Source organism: Phasianus colchicus, chromosome 5 (genome assembly GCF_987193195.1).
Source record: "Phasianus colchicus chromosome 5, bPhaCol1.hap1.1, whole genome shotgun sequence".
NCBI classification, from domain to species: Eukaryota; Metazoa; Chordata; class Aves; order Galliformes; family Phasianidae; genus Phasianus; species Phasianus colchicus.
Window position 1 is genome coordinate 23978223 of NC_143440.1, and position 22288 is coordinate 24000510.

The 22288-nt window shown below is 37.8% G+C and overlaps 1 long non-coding RNA gene across 2 annotated transcripts in view; it reads right to left on the reverse strand.

Moving 5' to 3' along the window:
- Positions 1 to 4234: 4234 nt before the first annotated feature.
- LOC149917808 (uncharacterized) overlaps positions 4235 to 22288 on the reverse strand; it is a 33091-nt gene continuing 15037 nt past the window's right edge. The window contains exons 3-5 of one of the 2 annotated variants that reach the window (XR_016466845.1): positions 15994 to 16058; positions 15094 to 15238; positions 11872 to 14771 (exon numbers count right to left, since the gene is read on the reverse strand). This is a non-coding gene — a long non-coding RNA (uncharacterized LOC149917808). Of the gene's footprint in view, positions 4483 to 5659; positions 5785 to 11871; positions 14772 to 15093; positions 15239 to 15993; positions 16059 to 22288 lie in introns of those variants that run through there. The other variant, XR_016466844.1, reaches the window with a different exon arrangement.

The window sequence follows — 22288 nt, forward strand, 5'->3', positions numbered from 1 at the left end:
GCAGTGGAATACTATTCTTCTGCTATTCTCTTCCAATTTCTTATTTTACAGCTTGCCAACAAAACAGACAAAGCCATAGTCAAAAAGAAAATGTGGAATAGCATAAAGATTTTAGTTCTTCATCAACTGACAGCCTTCCCTACTATGACTCACCCTGGGGTAATCAAAATACATAATAAATTCAAAATAACAAACTACTCCAAAATTATGAAATGCTGTTTTTGACACGACATTGAGTTTCAGCACATTACAAAATTGTTACTGTTGCTATTGCTATTTTGGTTGTAGTTGAGCACAACTTTAGGATGAAATGATGCCTATGCCAGAAGAGATTTTAACTTAACTTGAAATCAAACGTGACAGTGAAAGAATAGAAATTATTGAAAAAATTACTGTTGAGAAAAAGAAGATAACTTTTAAAAATACAGCAAGTGACTTCCATTAATCATGTGACTTAGGTAATATGAAAAGTTTATTTTTGAACAACAAATGAAGTCATCTCTCTTGTTCAGTTTGACTGTCATTGTTTGGCTCATAGCACACTAAAATACAGCACAAAATTAAAATACTTATTCATCACTAAAAGGTTAGTTAAAACCACACTTTTGAAATCTTTAGCATATGCTTAGTAAAGACAACACTGGTTTTGGCACCATATTTCCATTAAACGTTGGGCAGATTCAAGAAGGAGTGGGTGATCCATGTCTCCTAGCTGATAGAGGGTGAGTGACAGAAGAGACAGCTGGAGGAAATCCTTCCCTGCTTATTTTTCCAGACCTGTATGGATTTTAAGCTCTGTAACACAGTTGCAGCTGACTCTTTGCTTTGTGGTGGTAGCATTTAGTGCTTATATTGTATTTTTTTATCAACGGATAACATTTTACTCTTTTTTAGATGCATTATATTATTTCAAACAAGGCACTGAATATGCATTTCCCCACCCCCTCCCATGTCTGACAGGGGAAATAAAGGCATAGGGAATGCAAATAACCAGTTAATCAGCTGAGGAAATAGTAAATTAAACCAGTACCCTGGATTACAAAGAAGACCTCAAGCACTGGATCACACTCTCCAAAGCTAGCATTTACAATTACATTCTCTTTTATGAAATCTACCTTTCCACAAATTAAAGTAGCATTTTTGCAAGCACTGAGGATTGAAAGAGCAACAAGTAGCATGAGATCTCTAAAGAGAAGAGTGCCACAGTGTGGCTTCAACACAAAGATAGGTAAAGAAAATTTGGGGATTTTGTAGTATGGGGGGTGATACTATTGGAAGCAGCAGATTAGTCACCTTTCATGTTGAGGAGTTATTTATAGCCCTTTGTTTTCCACATGGTTTGCTGTGGAACACTGACAGAAAACACATGGTTTTCTGTGTTTGGCAAGATGCGGAAGACAACAGTCTGTGCTTAAGAGCCAGACAATACTTCAGATCTCTTATTCTGTCAGTGCAAAAAGAGTTTTCTAGCTAACGCTCTTAAAAAAAAAAAAAAGAAAAGAAAAAGAAAAAGAAAAAGAAAAGTCCTATAAAAACAAACAACCAAAAAACCCACACTTCATCAAGTATCTTTAATAGTTTGTAGTAACATAAACATTTTTAATTTTGGATAGATTCATTTAATAATTTTGGACACTGACTGGCCATGAGATATACCCAAGTACACATGGAACGTTTATTTTGGATGTTATCACTGGAAATTATTTGAAATTGGTCAGCTTATCAGTGAGAAATCAGGATGACCACAGTGCAGTCTTGCCACGCAATCTCTAAAATTTGAGCTTGTGTTTATCATCTGTGTAATACTCTCTGTTCCTAAGGAGCTGAAAGGATTAGCATATGGTCTGCAAAACAAATCTATAATATTTGAGGCTTAATGGGAGATGAGTTCTCTGACCAATAGGCATGAATACAGTCTTGCCAGCTATTCACTTTCTCTAACATTTAAGACACACATCAATCATTCATTGGTTGGATTGGTTGCAAAATAGCTGCCCCCAGTCATCATGTACCTATCCTACTGTGGACTTTGTCATGCAATTGAATCTGCTGTAGAACAACAAAAGAACATAATTATTTGGATAGTACAACACAAAATGGTAATCTGAGTAGTTTCTTAAATACAGAGAATAGGCCTGTCTGTTGCACAATGGACACAAGAAAAGGTGAGGCAGAAACTGATCTCTGAAAAGGCTTTTTCCTTGAGAGTCTACTAAAGAAGCACAAAATCTGAATCACTTATATAATACCTGACATGAACTAGCTGCTTTTGCAAAGTCTGATAGAAGGGGGCTGGCCCTGCTAACAGGAGAGGAGATGGTCTCAATGCACTAATGGTTCTTTCCATCCAAATTTCCTGTGTGTGTCACAGCTGTTGGTCTGTGCAGCTGTCTCAGTATTGTTGGTTTTTTTTTTGTTGTTTTTTGGTTTTTGGTTTTTTTTTTGCCTACTCTATCTCATGTTTTTAAAACAGTTCATTATTTTATGTTGCAGATCAGGGAGATGAAGAGTGAGAAATACTGCTTCAATTTCTGTAGCACTTTGAGTGTGAAACACTTGAAAAGTAAGCGTCTGCCATGTCTACAAGTAATTCAAAGCAAACACTAACGCATTCTCACTCACGCAGATGTATGGCCTTGGGCTTTAGGTCTTCCCTTGTTTCCTCTTTGTTTTTCAGGCACATATGATCAAGGACTTATCTCCCGCCAAAGGCTTTAGAAGGCCTTATTCTTCGTGAACTGCAATAAGCACCGCTCTTCCCCTTATAGAGATGATTTTCAGGAAGTGCATAAAAGTGTATAATCAGTTTCCCTACATATCTGCAGGGTTAAGCAAATTTCAGATGAGGAGGGGAGTGAAGTGACCTTTTAGTGAGGGAGCTGCTACCACTCCCCAGGTACCGCAAATATATCCTCTCGGGGCATAGGGCGGCACTGGTTTTAGCCATGGGTACCCTCTGGAGATTGAACCAGGTGCTATCACCCCCTGATTTCTTCAGCTTTCTCTCATTTCATCCAGCAGTTTTCAACTGTATTCACTTCTCATCACCTAAATGAGACAAAAAGAGGGGACTGAGGAAAACCCAGCCCCACCATGCCAAAGCTCAAAGAAGGCCACACATAGCAGTTTAGTACTGGTTTGTAAGCACACTGCTCCATAATTGTTAGTCCTCATGTTGCCCACACATCTGGTGTTCCTGTCATCTGACTTTTCCCTTTCCATTCCATGGACAGACAGACCTCAGTTGCTGAGTGTTGCCTCGGTGTAAAATAACACGTGGTGGTTGTGGTGTGGGAAGGAAGCTGGCTGTGAGAGATAAAAGTTGAGGTTAAAAGCAGACCTACTGTTATGCTCCTGGGGTTTTGCTGCTCTTTGTATAACCTTGGTGTGGCTGAGCGATACAGATCAGCACTACCTATTCTGATAAAATCCACCCACCAGAGGCAAGAAGCAGCCCTACCTCCATTTCTTTTTGGAGTTATTGCTGCCCTGGCATTCCAAAGGATGGCTCAAAGGTTAGTTTTCCATTATGTTTCCTAAAGAGAGTGATCAAGTTTGGTTACGGATCAGAGACTTAGCAAGGAAACTGAAGAAGAAATATGTCAGAGGAGCTGCAAGAAAGAAAAGCCTGCTGGGAAATTCCAAGATTGCCACAGAAAAAAAAGAACAGTCACTGAGAATGTTTGTGCAAAACCACCATCTTCTCCTTCCTTCCCACAAGGACTACTGCAACTCACTTTGAAAGAGAAAGAAAGATTCAGACAGCAGGAAGCAGTTCACCCAGCTGTCTTTCTCTGCAAAGCCCCACTGCTTTACTTCACCCAAACCAGTAGGCAGGCAGAAATGCAAAATCATACCACTTGCAACCTACAGAAACAAAGCTCAATGTTTGCATAGGTGGGGGAGAGACATAGTCAAGCTTGTAACCAATTGGAACAAATGCTGGGTAGAAATGGTCTGATTATTTTATCTTTTTCCTTTCTCCTCCACACAAGCCTTGTATAATTCTAATTGCTTTTCTTTGTAGGAAATGTAAATTATAAATGAAGTCCATCTTTATTGTGTATAGTCACAGAGACTGAGACTGATGGTTTTGAAGGCTAGAGACTGAAACTAATGGTTCTGAAGAATGCTGCACCAAAAATCAAACTCCAGTTCTTCAGCAGACAATAATATTTAAAATACACAGAACAGGAAGCACTGAAAATAAAAAATATTTATGTATCTGTGCTGATCTCCTCAAAGGAGTCCTTAACCCACCTTGAGGAAGATCTTCTGAAGTTTTACACAGTAAGAAAGGCTTTTTATGCTCCAGAGGCTACAAAAGGAGCAAGTGTGGGTTTAACACTCAGGTCTACAGCAGCTGCAGCCTCTCCCTTAGCAACGTCCAGAGCAGAACAAACATTGTCCAGTCATTCTGTCATCTGATTCAGACTCAAGCTGTCTCCTCAAAGGCAGAAAGTACTGTAAACAACTGCACAACTGAAACGTGGGAAAAAAAACATAATTTTAAATAAGGCTAAAACTTCTAACAATTTCACAAAGGGAAACAAAAATCTGTTCATTCTCTGAGTTCAGCTCTGTCCGTAACTTATGTCCATAAATGTGACATAAGGAAATTAACCCCTCTAGGGGGTTAATTGAAGGAACCAAAATGGAGTTGGCATGTAGAAACCCTCTGTCATTCAAAAGACATAATTGGCAGATTGTAGATACTGGTTTTGTTAAGGCAAAACAAAAGCATTTGCTCTGAGAAATAAATAAAGCAATGTTAGTTTTTTTTCTTTTATGTTCTGATTACATCATGAAAAGCTGGAAGTATTTTTCTGCACTGGTTTAGCTTCGAAAGTACTGGTAATCCTATAAAATACTTTATGTATCACATGCAGCTCTGAGGAGGATTAGATTATTTATTGGTAGAATACCTAGTACCTTAATGTCCAATTGATAGCACTTGAAACCAAGAGAGCTCAGGATGTATGAAAATCAAGTCTTAAAGGTCTAAGAGGTGAACAAACTGCTTTTCCTACACATTGTAAAAACTGTGAAAAAAGGTAAATGTTTAAATTTCCTATCAAGTACTATTACTGAAGTTATCACAGATATACCCATTCTTGCATATCTCATGGGCTTCTTTGTTTCTTCACTTTTTTTTAAATGAAACAAAATTAAGTTTCAATTAATGTTTTGGCCTAAAGTTGAGTTGAGAAATTGATAGACTAAAGTATGCTAGTATGAAAGTGATTAAGCTGCATTTTCAACTTCCAATCCTCATTTCTTTCTTCCATTTCTCCATTGCTCTAATCCTTTTTGTTTGTTTGTTTGTTTTTCTTGCTCCATCAATTATTGTGCCAGCCAACACAATAAGCAAATAAACCTGAGCCATATTTCACAAAACAAGTTCTGAGTAGTTGCAGCCTGGGAAAGTTAGGTTATAAGCTATTAGAAAGAAGTTATTGACTATTGGAAGCAAAGCATAGATACAGAACAACCACAGTTATTACCTTGCTATTGAAATAAGGAAAACAAATTAAGATACAGAAACTGCAGAAGAAAGAAAAAGGAAAAAAAGAAAAGAGATTATGAAGTAAGAAATGTGTGATATAGAATGGCTACTAGAGAAATGATGCTTACTGTTGCTATGCATTTCTGATCTTACCTGAGGCCTTTGTAGTCTTGATAGCAAGAGTATAAAGAAAGATAGAGGAGCAAGCTCAGCAACTGCACTGGCAGAGTCATAGGCAGGAGAGATTATAGTAGCTTGTCACTCCGACAAAATTCTCCCTAAAGAAATAGTAAGAAAAAAATTGAATGAAGTGTAATCAAATGTAACTAGCTTAGCCTGTTTTAGAACACATTTGGGTCTTAAAGAATACTGTTTATGTTCACATTTTAAAGACCATTATCCATTTTCAAATTTGCACCCATATTAACACAACTTGCCTTCATTCACAGGTGGAAATTTTTCTAGCCTTAAGGGCAATTTTCTAACTAATTGAGTTGTAAATTGCTGTGTTAAGTTCAACCAGTCAGTGCTTTCTCCAGTGAGAGGCCCCCAAAGGCTTTCTCACTACAGCAATCTCACAGCTTCCTAAGCACTTAGAAGTCACCAGTCCTGAACACTTTCTGAGTACATTTGCATAAAATGTACCCTTTCCCTTCTATTTCTTGCCTCACACTTTACATCATTTTCATACTGCATATTAGACCACTGATAAAGTACAATTTTCAGAAAGCATGATCTAATCTAACAAGCACGTGAAATATATGAGGACTTAAATCCATGGTTTCCCATCTACACTAGCTTTGTATATTAAAGTAATAAGAGTGAATGGTAATTTGTGATGTTTTTCTTTCAAAACTTAAGAAGTTCTTAAGAAGTGCCAAAGTTATTAATACTAATGTTGAATAGGCTAAAAGCAGAAAAGCAGTCTCCATAAATGCCAAGTTAGAAAGAGGTGAGGGTGAATATCAGACCTCTGGAAAACATCTGGAAGCAAGCTGTGAGTTGTAGTCAAAGCTGAATAAAGTAACTGAGAAAAAAGTGGTGGGGTGATTTATTTCTGAATGTTTGGTTTCTAGGGTGGATTGTCACATGAACAGATATTTTAAGGATCTCCACTGTGCTCAGGACAAGTTATTTTTCACATTTACATGGGCATAATAAGGAGACCCAGAAGGCCAATTTTAAATATGGAGCTGCTCTGAAAGTAATGCCTCCTCTTTTATTATCTTGGCCCACAACATCTGAGGCAGATGTTGGTGGGATGGCAGTAGAGGTTGAACCTTCCCACCAATAATCCATTACATTTTGTTGCTGTGTGACAGATGACAGCAGAGGGGTAGCCTGACAAAATGGTGTCTGCCACAGAAGAGTGTCTGAAGAAAGGTGTGTCACTGAATTTCTCCATGCAGAAAAAATTGCACCCATTGACATTCACCAATGGTTGATGAACATTTATGGGAACCAAACAGTGGATGCAGTGAGACAGCTGGTGGTGTGTTTCAGCAGTGGCAACAGCAATGTGAAAGACAAGCCATGCCATGCAGACCTTCACCAGTGCAACATGTAGACTCTTGTTCATTGCTGGTAAAAATGCATCACTAATGGCAGTGACCATGTTGAAAAACAGTGTTTTGTAGCTGAGAATTTGCTCTAGCAAACAGTGTTACTGTACTCTTTGTTGCAGTTTCCATGGACATTAGTAGAAGGCATTACTTTTGGAGCAACCTACGTATATGCACAACATTCCCACAGGTACACAATTTGATTCAGACTCTAGGTCTTATGTGAGCTAGTTACTTTTCTGTATAGTTGCAGCATAGTAAGACATGTCTTGGAGTTAAAGGATATGGTAATTTGTCCACATAATACTGAATTAAGAAAATCTGTAACAAGTGTGTGAACTGGGAGATGATGCTGGAAACAAACAGAAAGCCAGTAATACTAGATAGGAAAAGACACACATTTTGCCTAGTCTGCCACCAAGAGAAAAAGATAACTGTATCCTAGTTATCAGGAAAAAAAAGAGCAGAGCAATCTGTCCAGTAAACTTAATGATTTTACTGACATTTTTAGAACTTTCAAAATATCCAGCAGGAAGAGAGAGCTGTTATATCCAAATGAAGAGAAATTGGATGTGTTAGTACTGAAACAAGTCATGTTGCATTCCATGTGAACACATGGAATGGAAATGTATTTTATTGCAAGAAAAAACACAGAATATTTTTTTAAAAAGTAGTTAAAAGCTTTAGAAAAATTCTAGTGTGCACTGTTAAGAGAGTTAACATAATGAGGGGAGTTACAGCTGCCTGCTGAATGACTGTGCAAAATGGAAGTAAACTATATATGATGAGTTACTTCAAAATGAAGTACTATGAAGTTTTCATCTCAAATTAAGCATTTTCAAAAGTAAGCTGGGTTGAAAGTCATGAACTCCATACTAAAACAGTATGGAGAACAGAAACCAGGACAGAAATTCTCCAGAGTAACAGTAGCCAGTAAAATATTCAGTTTATTTTTGGTAGAACTGTATTTCCATTACCATAGAATAAGACCAGTTGAAACAAGGCAGACAATGAAGATACTTAGGACATTACACTAATAGCCAAAGAATAGCATTTATCCATGTTGCCCGTCTTCTCTGTCGGCAATTCACATCCAGGCAAGATTGCTTAAAGACACTGCATGTAATTTTTGATGCTTGAGTAAATCCTAGCTAACGTTCTAGAAATATTTCTCTAATGTTCTGATGACACTGATGACACTGTCTTCATCCATTTATTCACTTACTGTGTAGGACTCTCAGCGCTCTTGCAATACAGCTATTAATATTCCTTGTTTTCCCATATTTGTGAAGATCAGATTTCAGGAATCTGAACTTTTAATTTCTGTTTGGTTACAGTTGTAGGAATAATTTGACTGTTAGTGGCTGTTTTTTGTTTGTTTGTTTTTTTTTAAGAATTTTTAAAACAAACAAACAAACAAACAAACAACAACAACAAAAAACCAGGAAGGTTAGATAATTCGTCTTCACCCTAAATCATTTTCACAATTTTCTTACTAAAGTGGGTATCCTCCAAGATGAATTGAATGAAATATTACTTTCAAATAAAAGTTAAAAACTTTTTCTCTTCAAATTTTGATAAATTTTGAAACAAAAAAAATCCAGCTTTTAACAGCCTCTACTGCTCAACCTAAAGAATTCAGAGAACTTAACAAAAATTTGCAAATGATTTCTTTCCGGGACCAAGTCCCAGACTCCCCATTTATTAGATAAATGAAACATCTAGCAGAAAAACAGTGCCTAAATCTGTATTAAATAGCTAGCATTACCTTCCATTTCTGATCCTCTCCTGCCACCTATTATTGCACTTCTTTTACAGCTTCTTTAATTCACAAATTTATTACTTTGAAAGCCCCTATTAAAATTTTACTTGCCCAGCAACCAGCACTTAATGAGGATTTGCTCCCCTTTGAATTTGGAGAAGAAATTTCTAAGATCATTTGTTGTATCCAAGCACAATAGAAAACCTCAAACTGCAAGTCTTTTTTGTGCACTGTATCTCATCTCTTCTGCCTCTTGTGTTGAATACCCTGTTCTTCTCTTTCAGTCATGTCCATGTCCCACAGCACCCTCAAGGAGTGGTGTTTCCAACTCAGGGTAATTCTCTGCAATGTTATGGTTCAGTCTCCTCTTTGCAACCAAGAGAGTGAGAAACAAGTTATCTTACTTAATAAGAAAAACATCCAAATCACAAGGTCTACATACATATCTCCACCCTAAAAACACCAATTTCTTCCACGTTACCAAGGAAATGAGTACACAGTTAATCATGATGATGAATAAAACACAGCCCTCTCCATCTTTTCTATCTCTATCTTTGTCTGTCAGTCCTACAGACAAGAACCTTCTGACCGCACTTCTGTACAAATTTTGGGGATGAAACAAAATAATTGAGAAGAAATATTCATTCTGATAACAGTGTCCTAGTGAAGGGGATTTAAGCTCCTGTAACTGAAAAGCACAGGACATGTTGATGACTGAGTTAAACTCTTGGCCTCAGAAACTGAAGATTAGAATTGCAGGCACCCAGAGGTCAGCAGATTTCTCGTGTCTTTCTCTGTGTACCCTACAGTGTTCTGTTAACATTTTGCAATAGGTTCAGCAGCTAAGTTTTCTGGGGTGTGTGTAAGAGCGCACCGCTTCCTGTGGTGACCGTTGCGTTTCCTGTTTTCTCAAGGCTGATGGAGACGAGCTGGCGCGGCTGCTGATTTTGAAACAGGGGCAGCTGCATGATAGTCTTGTGAGAGCTCAGAATGAATCACCATCTCATCCTTACAGAAAAATCCCGAATCTTTCCAGAGTTGGAACTCTACCTCTGGTGGTGTTGGGCTACCTACTTATGTGCTGCAAATTGTCTGGGGAATGTTCAGAATGCCAAATAGTCAGAAGTCAAGAGACAGACCACAGCGGGTCATGAGACTTGTCCAAAAATCATAAAAATTTTGGAAAAGATTTTTTTCTGTTCACTGAAATACAGTCCATTCTCTGCAGTAACATTTTCTTTTTTAATATGAAAATCACGATGCATCACAAGACTTTAAAAAACAACCATAAGCCAGTAACAGTGGATGGACAGGAAGGTTGTTATCGAAACACAGAAATACCTTTACACAGACATTTGGCCAAAAAACATTCAAACCATTGGAGGGTTGAAGGACACACTAAATTCAGTTCGTTGACAGAAGAACCTATTTTGGTAAAAGACAGGAAAGGAATATAAATTGACCCAAAAATAAATAAATAAATAAATAAATCCTCTGATGTAGCATAAAGGATGCAGAATAAATCTATCCTGTTACAACTTTCCTCAGCTGGTATTATTAAAGCTTTCATATCAATATCAGACATTCTTCATATCTATTTACAATATATACAGGATCATTGTGAAGGCTTCCCTGAGCAGAACACTCTCAAAACTGAAATGAATAGTTGAAGCACCTGCTTAATAGACACAAACAAAAACAAAACAAACAAACAAACAAAAAAACCATTTAAATTCATACTGTACTTTGAGATCCAGACTCACATTGACCCCTAGATTGTCTGGAAATTTGAGGCTAACACCTGTTCGCTTAACATATGCTTGAGAAATCTTGCAGAGACAAGATGATGTGCATTTTACCATGCACTAAGCTCACTGAATTAAACAGTAGACTTTCCTCTCTCATCTATCACAGCATCAGACTTTTTTGACAAACTAACCTTTTTCTTTTTTTAACCTTTTTCAGTTCAAATCCAAGCTTCCCTGCCTGCTCCAGACAGTTTCACAATTACAACCTCAATTCACTGCTGTTGTCTTCACCACCATGCCCCAAAGCAGACCAGGTCTACATTGTGGAAACAATAATTACACCAAATGAAAAGGAAACAGTGAGAAAATGCAAGTCTAGAAAACCTCTCTTAATTCTGAAAAGAGCAACATCAGAAGGCAGGGTTGGTGGGCCCCTTCTGGGGAGCTATGTATGGTCCTGACATTTGGGGCTAGACCAGAGAGGAACAGAGACTTCTGTTCAAATAAATTGCTTTGTTACCCCTTGAACTTGCTGTAAATCTCCTGCCTCAAAGTGATCATATGCTTAATTCAACTGATTTCCAAATGTTTATATCGCGCTGGATGCATTTAATACACTTAAGAGAGAATGCCTTTTATATTCCATCACCTACAGGCTAAAACCCTTGCAGTTAATTAGAGATCTTCTTTGACCACACACTACACTGTCTAAAACATTTCCAAATACTTTCCACTTCCTGGACCTTTCCCCTTTCCTGCTCTTGCCTGGTCCTCAGTTACCTTTAACTGTGTTTTACACAAATATTTAATAGAGATTAATGTTCTCTTGCTTTATGAACTCTTGCCAGGGGCCTGCCCTGAGTCCTTTCACAGAGAAGTGAATATGAAAGAGCTTGGGTTCCTCTCTCTGCACGGCATTTGTTTCACTTTCACCTGTTTTCACTGACTGGGTTAATCTGAAGCTATTTGAGCTCAAGTATAGTGTTCCTGAGTTCCCAGCTCATAAGACAAAACCATTCACTCTGCTGGAGAATGCAAGAAATAAGGACAAACTGCTAGATATCTTCCTGTTGTGGCCCAGTGTCTTTATTCTCATGTGATGGTTTCTTCAACTCCATTCTTTTCTGAAAATCTCACCAAGCTTGTTTAGCAGTATCTATACAGGGTTTTGCGAAGAAAACGCTAGAATAAGAAATGGCAAATCCTAGTCTTCTCTACCATACCACTAAGCAAAACTCTTCTGAGAATAATTTTGAATTATTAGATGACATTTATTTTTCCTTCCTGGCTTTTAAACCAGAATTACTACAGTTCTCAATCACATACATCATTAAATGCCTGTCACAATGCTCAATTTTTAGCTACTATTGCTCTTGCAGGGCAATTCCTTTTAACCTCATCTGAGGTGTTCACAAACTATGGAAGCAGTATGGAGAGACAGTTCTTAGAGGAGGAAATCCAATGCTAAAAGACACGGAGGGTGGCAAAAAGAACACACACCAGTTTTGGATGACATGATGAATTATGCTAACTTTTGCAAAAAATATAACAGCATTTTTTGGAACTGAACAGGAGCAATCAAATCACATCACTTTGCAGTCATTCATGTCCAACACTGGCTCAAAAACTTCTTCATGAGGAAATAGGCCTTCACAGACCTATGTGATAAGCCTGCCCAGTTCTTTAGAACCACATTCCACGAGTGGCAGAGTTCATATTGACCAGATAGGCCAGGCTGCTATGTGGAAACTGGCTATCCAAGACTGCTATGAGTCCATGGCTAACCATCAAGTCAACTGTCAGTCTGCTAGGAGGAGTGGGGGAGAAGGGTTGCAGTTCTGTTATGAAAGTTGTTTATCCACTGATTATCAGCAGCATGAACGAACGTGAAATAACAGCAGGTTTTTACAGAAGGAGCCTCAAAATTGTATTATGGTTAAAGATGATGCACTGTGTCCACATTTGGAGCTTCAACAGAGTGAATAAGTTAACTAAAAACAATCTTCCTCATCTCGTCTTCAAGGCTTGATAAATGTAGACTGATGAACACCAATGTGGACAGCACTAGCAAAGCGTGGGATGTAGGACTTCTAAGGATATCATGCACTTACACTGTTGGGCACCCTGGAAACTTACTGTTTCTCACAGAGTTGGGCATCAGAAGAGTCCACTCTGGACACTGCTAGTCTGCAGTCTTGTTCTTGCACATAATGTTAGAGTTTTTGCTTCAGATGATCAAGTTGCATGTGCATGAATACAAGTGTAAGCTTGTAGCTATCAGTTAGATATATCTTAAGTCTGTTAAAGAGGAAAAGTTGTGGTGACAGAATTTCCTCGAATTAACAAATTCATATTACTGCATAAAAGGAGTAGCAAACTTCAGCAGTGAAGTGTTGCAAAGGCTATTTCTGATTATTTTATGAATAGTTTTACTTGCAATTTAAAGGAACTGAACAAAAGGAAAAATGACTGAATAAATACTTTCCTGAAATTCCTTTCATTTTCAATCAAGTCCAACGTCAGTAAACTTACTCCCCTGAAACATATATACAAAATATAGGGATATGCCTTCTCTGGATTTACCAGAGATTTACCAGTGTCCACAGAAGGTGAGGCTCTGCTGTAAGAAAGACAATTCCTCATCTGTGCAAGACTGGTGGCTATAGATCCTGCCTGTGGTGCATGTGTATGTGTCAGAGGCCTAATGTTTTTTGTTTAATAGTTGGTGTTGAGCAGAAAGTCTGCCCTTTATCCCTATACAACTGAAAGAAAAATAAAGAAAGGTAGAACTGCATCCTAGCAGCCACTTTTTTCCATAAAAGGACCAAAACTTAGTTGGTAAAGAGCATATAACAGGGAGAAATGGGGATACTTGCACACAAAGACTGAAGAATCAAAACTGCAGAATTACAGTCACTTTAAAGCCATAGAATCATAAAATCACAAGGTTGGAAACGACCTGTAAGATCATCCAGTCCAACCGTCCTCCCATCACCACTGCTACCACAAACTAAACCATACCTTGCAGCTCCTCATCCAGACGCCTCTTGAACACTGCCAAGGATGGCGACTCCACCACCTCCCTGGGCAGCCATTCCAGTGCCTGACCACTCTCTGAGAGAAAAAATTCTTCCTCATGTCCAACCTAAACCTCCTCTGGTACAACTTGCGGCCATTTCCCTGGGTCCTGTTCATTGCCTGGGAGAAGAGGCCAAACCCCTCTTCACCACAGCCTCCCTTCAGGAAGTTGTAGAATGCAATGAGGTCTCCCCTGAGCCTCCTCTTCTCCAGAAGAGAAGACCATCACCACTTTAGATGTCTTGCTGTTATTGATTCTAAGTGGATTCCCAAAGACAAATTAGCAATTTCTACTGCTACAAAAATGACCGATGTAGTCCTTACTACAGATTGTAGAAGATGTTTCCCAAATCTGGCACTCAATCTGTCCGTCAGGTTACAAAGTAAAGTTATGCAAATGCAATACATCTAAGACATCCTGAGAAAACATTTTAGCCTCTGTAGAGTGTGCTAAAACAAGAGGATAGCCCTGCTGACTGACAGGATTTGTTAGAAAACTGTCCTAGGACAATTCTCCAGGGGACGTGTTTCTTTCTGTGCTATGAGCTGTCACAAAGCACATCTATCCTGAGTAATGTGTCACTGTGCAGAGATCTCCAAACTGATGCCTGTAGGTACGTGATAGACAGTGGCATGGCTAGAATCACAGCTGAGCAGAAGTTTTTTCTTAGTTCCTTGCTATGTGAGTACACCAGTTTGTCCAAAGGATCTTGAAGATGTTGCTGTCATCTGGGGCCTGGATAGTTCTACAATGGACCTATAAAGTATTTAGTTTTATTTTGAGGATTGAAGGTCCCCATGATGTCTAAGGTGTGCATTCAGGATTGTAACATGTAGAAATACAGCTCAGGGAAAAAGACACTGAGAACTACAAATGCATTGACATTTATGTTAGTAGCTATAATAGTTAATCTTGTATGAGGGTTTATTGCTGCAAGATCACAACATAAGCAGAATATGCTGGAAGAGCTTGCTTTCAAACAAATCTGCTATTCTGAAATGATAACAACAATACTTTTTGATGAAAAGGTGGTAAACAAAGAGACTATCATAAATCTGACAAAATTTGACTTATCTTTGACTCATCTTTGGATTTCCAAAATGGAGGTGGAGCACTGTAGGAAAATAAACACAAATTAAATTTACGAATAAACACATTGTACAGTCACAACGAGGACTACAGGATAACATATCTAATTTCAAAAGGTAAGTCTTGTTTAAAAACATAAAGAACACAGATTTCTGAAAATAAATCTGAGATGGGCTAAGACTTTATTTGGAACCTCACACAGAAAATGATTTCCATTTAATTTTGTAGAAGCAGGATGATAATGACTACTTGATTTATATTTTATATTCCAGTCAAGCATAAGGGATTTGTCCAGCACTGCTTTGGCGTCAAGTGAAAAAACTGTCCTTGTGTCTTTGAAAGCATACCTAGACCATGTCATAGGACTCCTTGATGACCTCGAAGGTACTGAGGATCTGTTCACTAATGGTGTCTTAGCAATCAAAGGAGCTAAATATATTTGCTGGATGAAAATGGAGCTACACAGTGCCTCCTCAAGTTTATACATGGTGGCTGTGAGGAAAAATGGAAATGGAAAGAAATGAGGAATATTCTTTGATAAAGATTCTGAAGAATAATACATACTTGTTAGGCCATTATTTCATTATCAGGAGGTCACTTGTGAATGGTAATAGTTTTTGCCTGTCTTGAAGATTTCATATTCTTTTCAGAAAGAAAGAAAAAAAAAAGAGCACTGTAGATCCCATTAGCAACTCATTCCTGTTTGCTAAATTTAAATGTCTTTTGCACAGAACTGAAAATATCTCAGTATATACTGATATTCAGGCACTACAAACAAATGTGCTAGTAGGTTTGGTGCCAAAATTCAATGGTAGCAGGAAAGAAATCATTATTATAAAGTCTGGGTACTTAACCCTCTAGAGCTACGCTCAGCATTCTAGCTGCAATGAAGTCACAGGCTTCACATGTTCTGCTGTTGCCCTTTGCCTCTCACTTTCAGAGGAGATTTGGCTAGTGCTGTGTCCCATACTGCAGCAATATAGGCTTACTGGTATAGCTAAAGGAGATTCAACATAGCTCCTCAAGTATCATATCCTCAACAATCATGCCCAATTCTTCTAGGGCATGGCCATGGCAGACTTGTTCCTAGGACTAGCACAGCTACTTGAAACACTTCATGGAATCTTTGTCTGGTTGTTTGGATCTCTGTGTTCAGATTGAGGGCAGTGAATCTGCAGAAGGTCTCTGGTAGGTCTGACTTTCAGGCAGCTAGCTGCACTAAAGTGTAACAAAAAATGCAGCCTAACCTGTGGAATACTAAAGGTCTTCTCCTCTGCAATATTTTCTTTTTCCGACATTCTTCTGACTCGATCTACAAAAAGTTAATTCATCTCAATTAAAATACAATGAACCAAAGCTGTGACACAACATAAAGGAGTGTATAATCCATCTAATTTTTCTCATCAGCCTCTCCCATTACTTTTCTCTCTGCTTCCTGAGTTCAGCTATCCAGTTGCACTTCTCTTTTGATGTGGTGTATCTTCTGTCACCTGGCTTAAAATTTGTAATATGGCCCAACATACAACTTAACAGGAGGCTTGTCTTCTGGCCAGAGAGCATTTGCCCAGCTAGACCTCTTTTCCGAAGTGAAAGGAGTCAATCTGTGCCTCTATCCCCAGTTAAACTCTTCAAGAGCACATTTTCATAGTCCTAACGTCCAGTAGAAGATGATTTGTCAATACTGCCTCAATTTCCTGATACTACCATTTGAAAATGAGAAACAATATTTCACTTTCCAGAGGACAAGAGGAATAAAGTATGATCCACAGCATGAAGTGGAAGGGATCACCAGGAAACAAGTCAGGAAGCTAGCTCATCATACTGTGCAAAGGAGGAGTAAAGCAGCAAAAGCTGTTCTAGTAAACTTCTATTTACTGGCATGCTGTTGAGCAATGGGTTTGGCAACATTCACACACACACACAAATTCTCGCATGTATGTACAAAACAGAGAGAAGTCCCTTAGAACTGAAAGGCAACTGCAGGTGGTGCTCAGAAAAGGAAAAATATTGTTGGTCTCTCAATTTGTGAGGTTATCGTTGTTCTTCACAGCACCACCAACAGCAACTTAGAGCCAAATCTATTTAAAAACAGTAAAGGCAGAGAAGTGAAGTTGCCTTTGGTTGTGCTTTTTTTTCTCTTTCCCGTTGTAGCTTCCTCTTTCTCTTCACCAGCTCAGCACTGCTGGCAGCTTTTTATAAACCACGATTCCTACTGCTGTCAGCTTGTTTGGAAACTACATGGTGAGCTCAGTCCAGCAGCCACTGCTGTGGGTTTCTGTTTAATTGCAGACCAAATTTGCTTTAAACTCTGTGCCCCTCCTCACCATTTTCATTCCAAAACATTCAAAGAGCTCTATATATTCCTAAATACTCACTGCAAAGCAGAATTTTGCAGTAAACATACAGTTAGCACAAACTAAAAGTGAAAATGCATTCCCATAAATAAGTAGTAAAAAAGTTCTCTCCAATGCACATAGGAACAATGGCCTCTGGAAGGTTAAACAGTGGCAGGGTGATCAGTAATGCATTTATTCTAGGTTGACTGTAAACTGCAGTGATCATGCAATATGATAAAATGATGAGAACATATTGCTGTGAAGCAACAAGAAATACTGAGATCCTCATTTGTAGAGGAACCCTCTTCCTTTTGTAGAGGAATACCTCAGATATCTTTAAAACTGGAGACAGTGTGGATGGGTCACTAGAGAGCAGTCCAGAAACATCACAGTTGCATAAAAAAGGAATTAAAAAGCTTCATCAAGTCATAGGATCAAGGAGAGCCTACTAGGAAAGGAGATAGAAGCAACCACAGTAAACAATAGGAGCAGGGCTGAGGAAACACTACAAGCTTGGGAAAGTAAGGTACATGGCACCAGCATTTCTGAGGTCTTCACTTCTGCCTGCTGCATCAAAAGTAAATTTTGTCATTGTTCTTATGGAAAAAAATGTGGGTACTAACTTGGGACAGATGCTTCTCAAGAAAGCAGAAATCCTACACTGAGGGATGATGGCAATATCTTGGCTAGTGGAAAAATGGTTCTCAAAAGAAAAGCTATGCAAAGAAAAGAAAGTCAGTAAGTTCCCCCAGGTCAGAGAGTTCAAAAGCTCTTTCACTTGCAGAGCTCTCAAATGTTCCAATGTAAATACAAACATACACAGAATCTGCTTTAAATTTAAGCCCATTGATCTGTTATTTTTCTCAGATCCTTCAGAAGTGCTCCATGGACTTGCAGAGGCCTGTATTTCATGAGCTGAAAAGTCAGTAAATCAGAAAATACAGATCTAAATATGGAACTAGTTAAGCTAAATTTAACATATGTATTAGTGAATTAAACAAAACCATCAAAATTAGTAATAATATGCTGCAACTATCAACTATGTTAAATTTAAATACACAACCCAGTGTTCGAATTAAATTTAAAACAAATGATTAAAGCTTTATATGTAGGTGAGGTCTGTGACTGAAGAGGCAAAAAAACTCGAGTAAACCAAGGGTTATAGCAGTGGGAATAAGGTAACTGCAGAAAAGATGAAGCTCTGTTAATCAGCAGAATGCTTTTTGTAAGTAATTTAACTTGTATGTGCTCATGCTGTAAATAACTGTGCATAATATTGCAACTGAATTGTAACTATCTCAGTCCATTGTGTTAGCAGTCAGACATGCTAAAAAGACCTTTTTCAACAGACATAGCCACTAGGAAAGTCTGTCCCCTTCTCAGCTGGCAGGAATCCTGCAATCTGGGGACAGTCAGCTGAGTTATAAATACTCAGCTGTGGCTCTGTTTTGGTGTCTACTCTTCAGTCTCCTACCATCTCCTACTTAGAAAAGAACCATTTCCCTTTTCTTAATGACCACTGAAATAATTTAGGGAATTTCCAGCACACCGTGTGCAGATTCTGATTCACTTTAACCCCAGAAAAATGTTTAACTCCTTCTGGGAATTATTGTGAATTGATCCAGTTCTATGTGGTGAGATTCCCAAAGTTCCTCTTTCCCTTTTTCCCTTTCAGCCCTACACGTGCATTTAGCATCCAGACCATCTGCACTTCTATAATGCATGTCTTGCTCTGAAATGACATCTTCCTACCCATGCAACCCTAAACTCTCCACACAGTTAATTTGATGTGATCTATGGAGGTTTCTTCTCCTAAAATGGGAAGATAGGTTAATTTTCTGAAATGTGTCTGTACCTCTTGGTATGTACTTCTGTTACATTCCTTAAAATGCTACAATGCTTCCACTAAAACAACAAGGTCAAAACAAATTCCTCTTAATTTTTGCTTTTCTTCAACCTCTTCCTTCTAGCACAGTTATTCTTACTCTCACTATAATTTGGGTCTTGTCTCTATGTTGTCTATTGTTGACACTATGCCAATATAAACAAGCAGGTTCTATCAAGGATGTGCAGCTTCCTCTTGCAGGACACCTGTAAGCTTCTTCACTTTCCTTTCTTTACATATACTCTCATCCATCAGTGGTTTGAACTATGGCAGCCTATTCTCTCTGGGCTTTCTAGCTTCAGATGAATTTTGTCATTTTCCATTTTTTTTCTCCTTCTTTCAGCAGAAGGGGAAATCAAAATACTGATCAAATGTGGTTTATTTTTTTTAATTTAATTTTACACTAAATTTGTCTGAATTACCACATTAAAAAAAAAAAAAAAAAAAGTTTTGAAGTCCTTTTAAGACTCTTCACAAATCTGGACCTCCCTAGCCTTTGTTCAATTCCTATTTTTACATTATACTTCTGGTACAACAAGGAGAAGAGTTAAATACAGTTCAGTACAGTTAAATATTGAACTGGCAGTATAGAAAACTGTTTGCATTAAAAAAAAATTCAAGTTAAAAGACCAGTCGTTGCAGCAATGGGAATAAAAGGAGGGAGGAAAAAAAACTATCAATCTAGATACTGTTAGCAGAACAAGAGAACAAAAAAGTGCCAAAATACAGAGCAATACAGCTTCAACCAAACAAAGAACTGTTTAACTCCTTCATCAGGCCTGCAGTCTTTAAATGCCCGATGTATCCTTTGTCAAAGCAGCAAGCAAACTGTGGTTCTAAACAACCAAACAGCTTAAGATAGATCTACATTCCTCCAAACTGCTAACTTTTTCTATCAGAAAATCAGTGAAAGATATCAGGATTTTACCTTCCCTTGCAAATATCAAGGCACCTGAAAAACGCCACAGTCAAGAAAGAGAAAATAAAGACTGAAGAATCAATTTCTTATCATAAAGGTAATTTAAGTTTACAGAAGAAGCAAAAAACAGATTAATTCAAACCTTTCACAATTTTTCATATCAGTTACTACTTCGGTATGAAAAAGTCACTACAGATAATATGCTACAGAGTCTGTTATACACAAATATACAAAATATGTGCGTATGACTATCCTAGTCATACACATATAAAGCTGCTGCATAGGGCTTGCACATATGCTACACCTCTTATAAAGCCAAATGTCTCCAGGGAGGATGTACACAGAGTATTGGCTTTACATGCCTCAGTTTTTCTGTTTAAACAAAATTCCGAATACAAAGTCCTTATGAAAGTGGTGGCAGAGAACAGGAACCACAGCTGTAACCCAGAATCTACCTAAAGAATTGCTTATTTGTGAATAGTGCTTTTCTCTTTTGATTTCCGGGAGATGAATAATTGATACAAACCCAATAAGATGCAAGTGTAAAATCACAAATTCATAGATACAACTGCACTCTCAAAACAGAACCTGAACAGTTATCTAAATATCCAAATCAAATTTCACACAGCAAAGATTTCTCTGCCACAGCTGAAGAGGGTCTCTATGGACCCAGGGAAAGAATACCAGTGGTGGGTCTAGATCAGTTACTTATCATAACTGCAGTTCTAAAATGTGTTTTTTTTCTGTCTCTCCAGGTAAGGCCCTGTTGAATCATATTGCAACTCATCTTTATAGTTTAATTTTTACTATTAAAATATCTGATTTGGAGGGATAGCTCAGGGAAACTGAAAGATGAATGTAAATGGAAATGAGATATTGGGCATTAGTTTCAAGACATAACTCTATGAGGATATTAAACATAAGTGCTTGCATCTTACTAATGCAATCTGTATCTGGAACATAGACTTCAAGATTAGGTGGTATTAAAGCACTCTTCCATGTTAATTGCTTGAAATCATACAGAAGTCTCCAGATTATAAATGAGCAGGAATATGTGAATTGAAAATCTGCTGCCTGCAAATGAAGAAAACTGTTAAACACTAACATCAAATCTTTAACCTGTTTGAATGTGCCTTAAAGTCAAAATAAAGTCATAACAGTAAAAAATCAAATATAGCTGAGTTGTAAGCAGATCTTGAAGCTGTATAAATTATGAATTTGCTACCTTGGTGAATTCTGCTTTATGGACAGTTTGAAAGTTACTAATAATATGATAAATGAAATGCTTTTCAATATTGCAAGTGATTGTGTGTTGTAATATGGTTCCAAAAAAAGTGAAGCTTTTTGAATTAATACACACCTAAATTATTCCTCTTTCTTTCAAAGAAAATGATTGTCTTCATTCTGATATGGATTTAGCCCATTCTACATGTGAAATTTTTTGCCAATATTGTGAAGTTAGTTAAGATTGTGATATCTTCATGACATTTTAATGACATTTCCCACTGGAAAAGTCTTTGTACAGATGTAGTTGTATACAGGAATTCATGAAAGCTGGACTGTCAAAAACACTTTTTTGGCACTAAAAACTGCATCAGTTCTAGGAGGGGATGCCCATATAGCAGGGAAAAAAGCTACATCACCTCTAGATACAATAAGTTTGATGGAAAATATAGTTCCGGGAAGGATATGGATGATAGAAAGGAATTGCTTGTTTAGAGATCTTGTCTTACTGTTAGAAGCAAACTCAGCATCAGAATCTATGTACACACCTGCTTCTATTAAAGGGCTTCAGGATGAGTGATGTATATGGTTTCAGTAGGGAGAAAAATTACTTTCTGAGCACCAAGCAAGGTTTGAGGTAAAGGGACTCTGTGATGTGGCTTCAAGATGAAATCCTTTTGCTCTGGTAGACTGTGGTTAGAAAAAGCTTGATGATTAAATGGGTAGAGGTACAGGAGGAACTGCTTCAAAAAGCTGCACATGGCTGAGGTGATGCTAACAGGAAAAGTATTTAAGATTAATATGATTATTAAGTGTTTTCAAAAACTTAATCTTCCAGTTAGGCAGGATTTTCTCCAATCCTCCAAATTCCTGTCATGGAGAAATATCTCTACCCTCCTACAAAAGCTCTTTTGAAGCAGTTCATGTCATACGGAAATCAGATGTCTAGTATTCAATTGTTTGGTAACTTAAACTGTTGTTCTGGATGCAAATAATCTAATGAAGAAATGCAAGGATCTAGGTCAAAAGGCCTTCCTATAGGAGCAGAAGTATTCTGTGATGACAAATATAGGATAAAATGCCAGTTATATCCAACAGTGAGAAAGTCTATTGTTTATTTTAGTAAGAATGTCACTGGTGATGTTTCCATACAGCTATAATAGTGTAAACAAGCATTC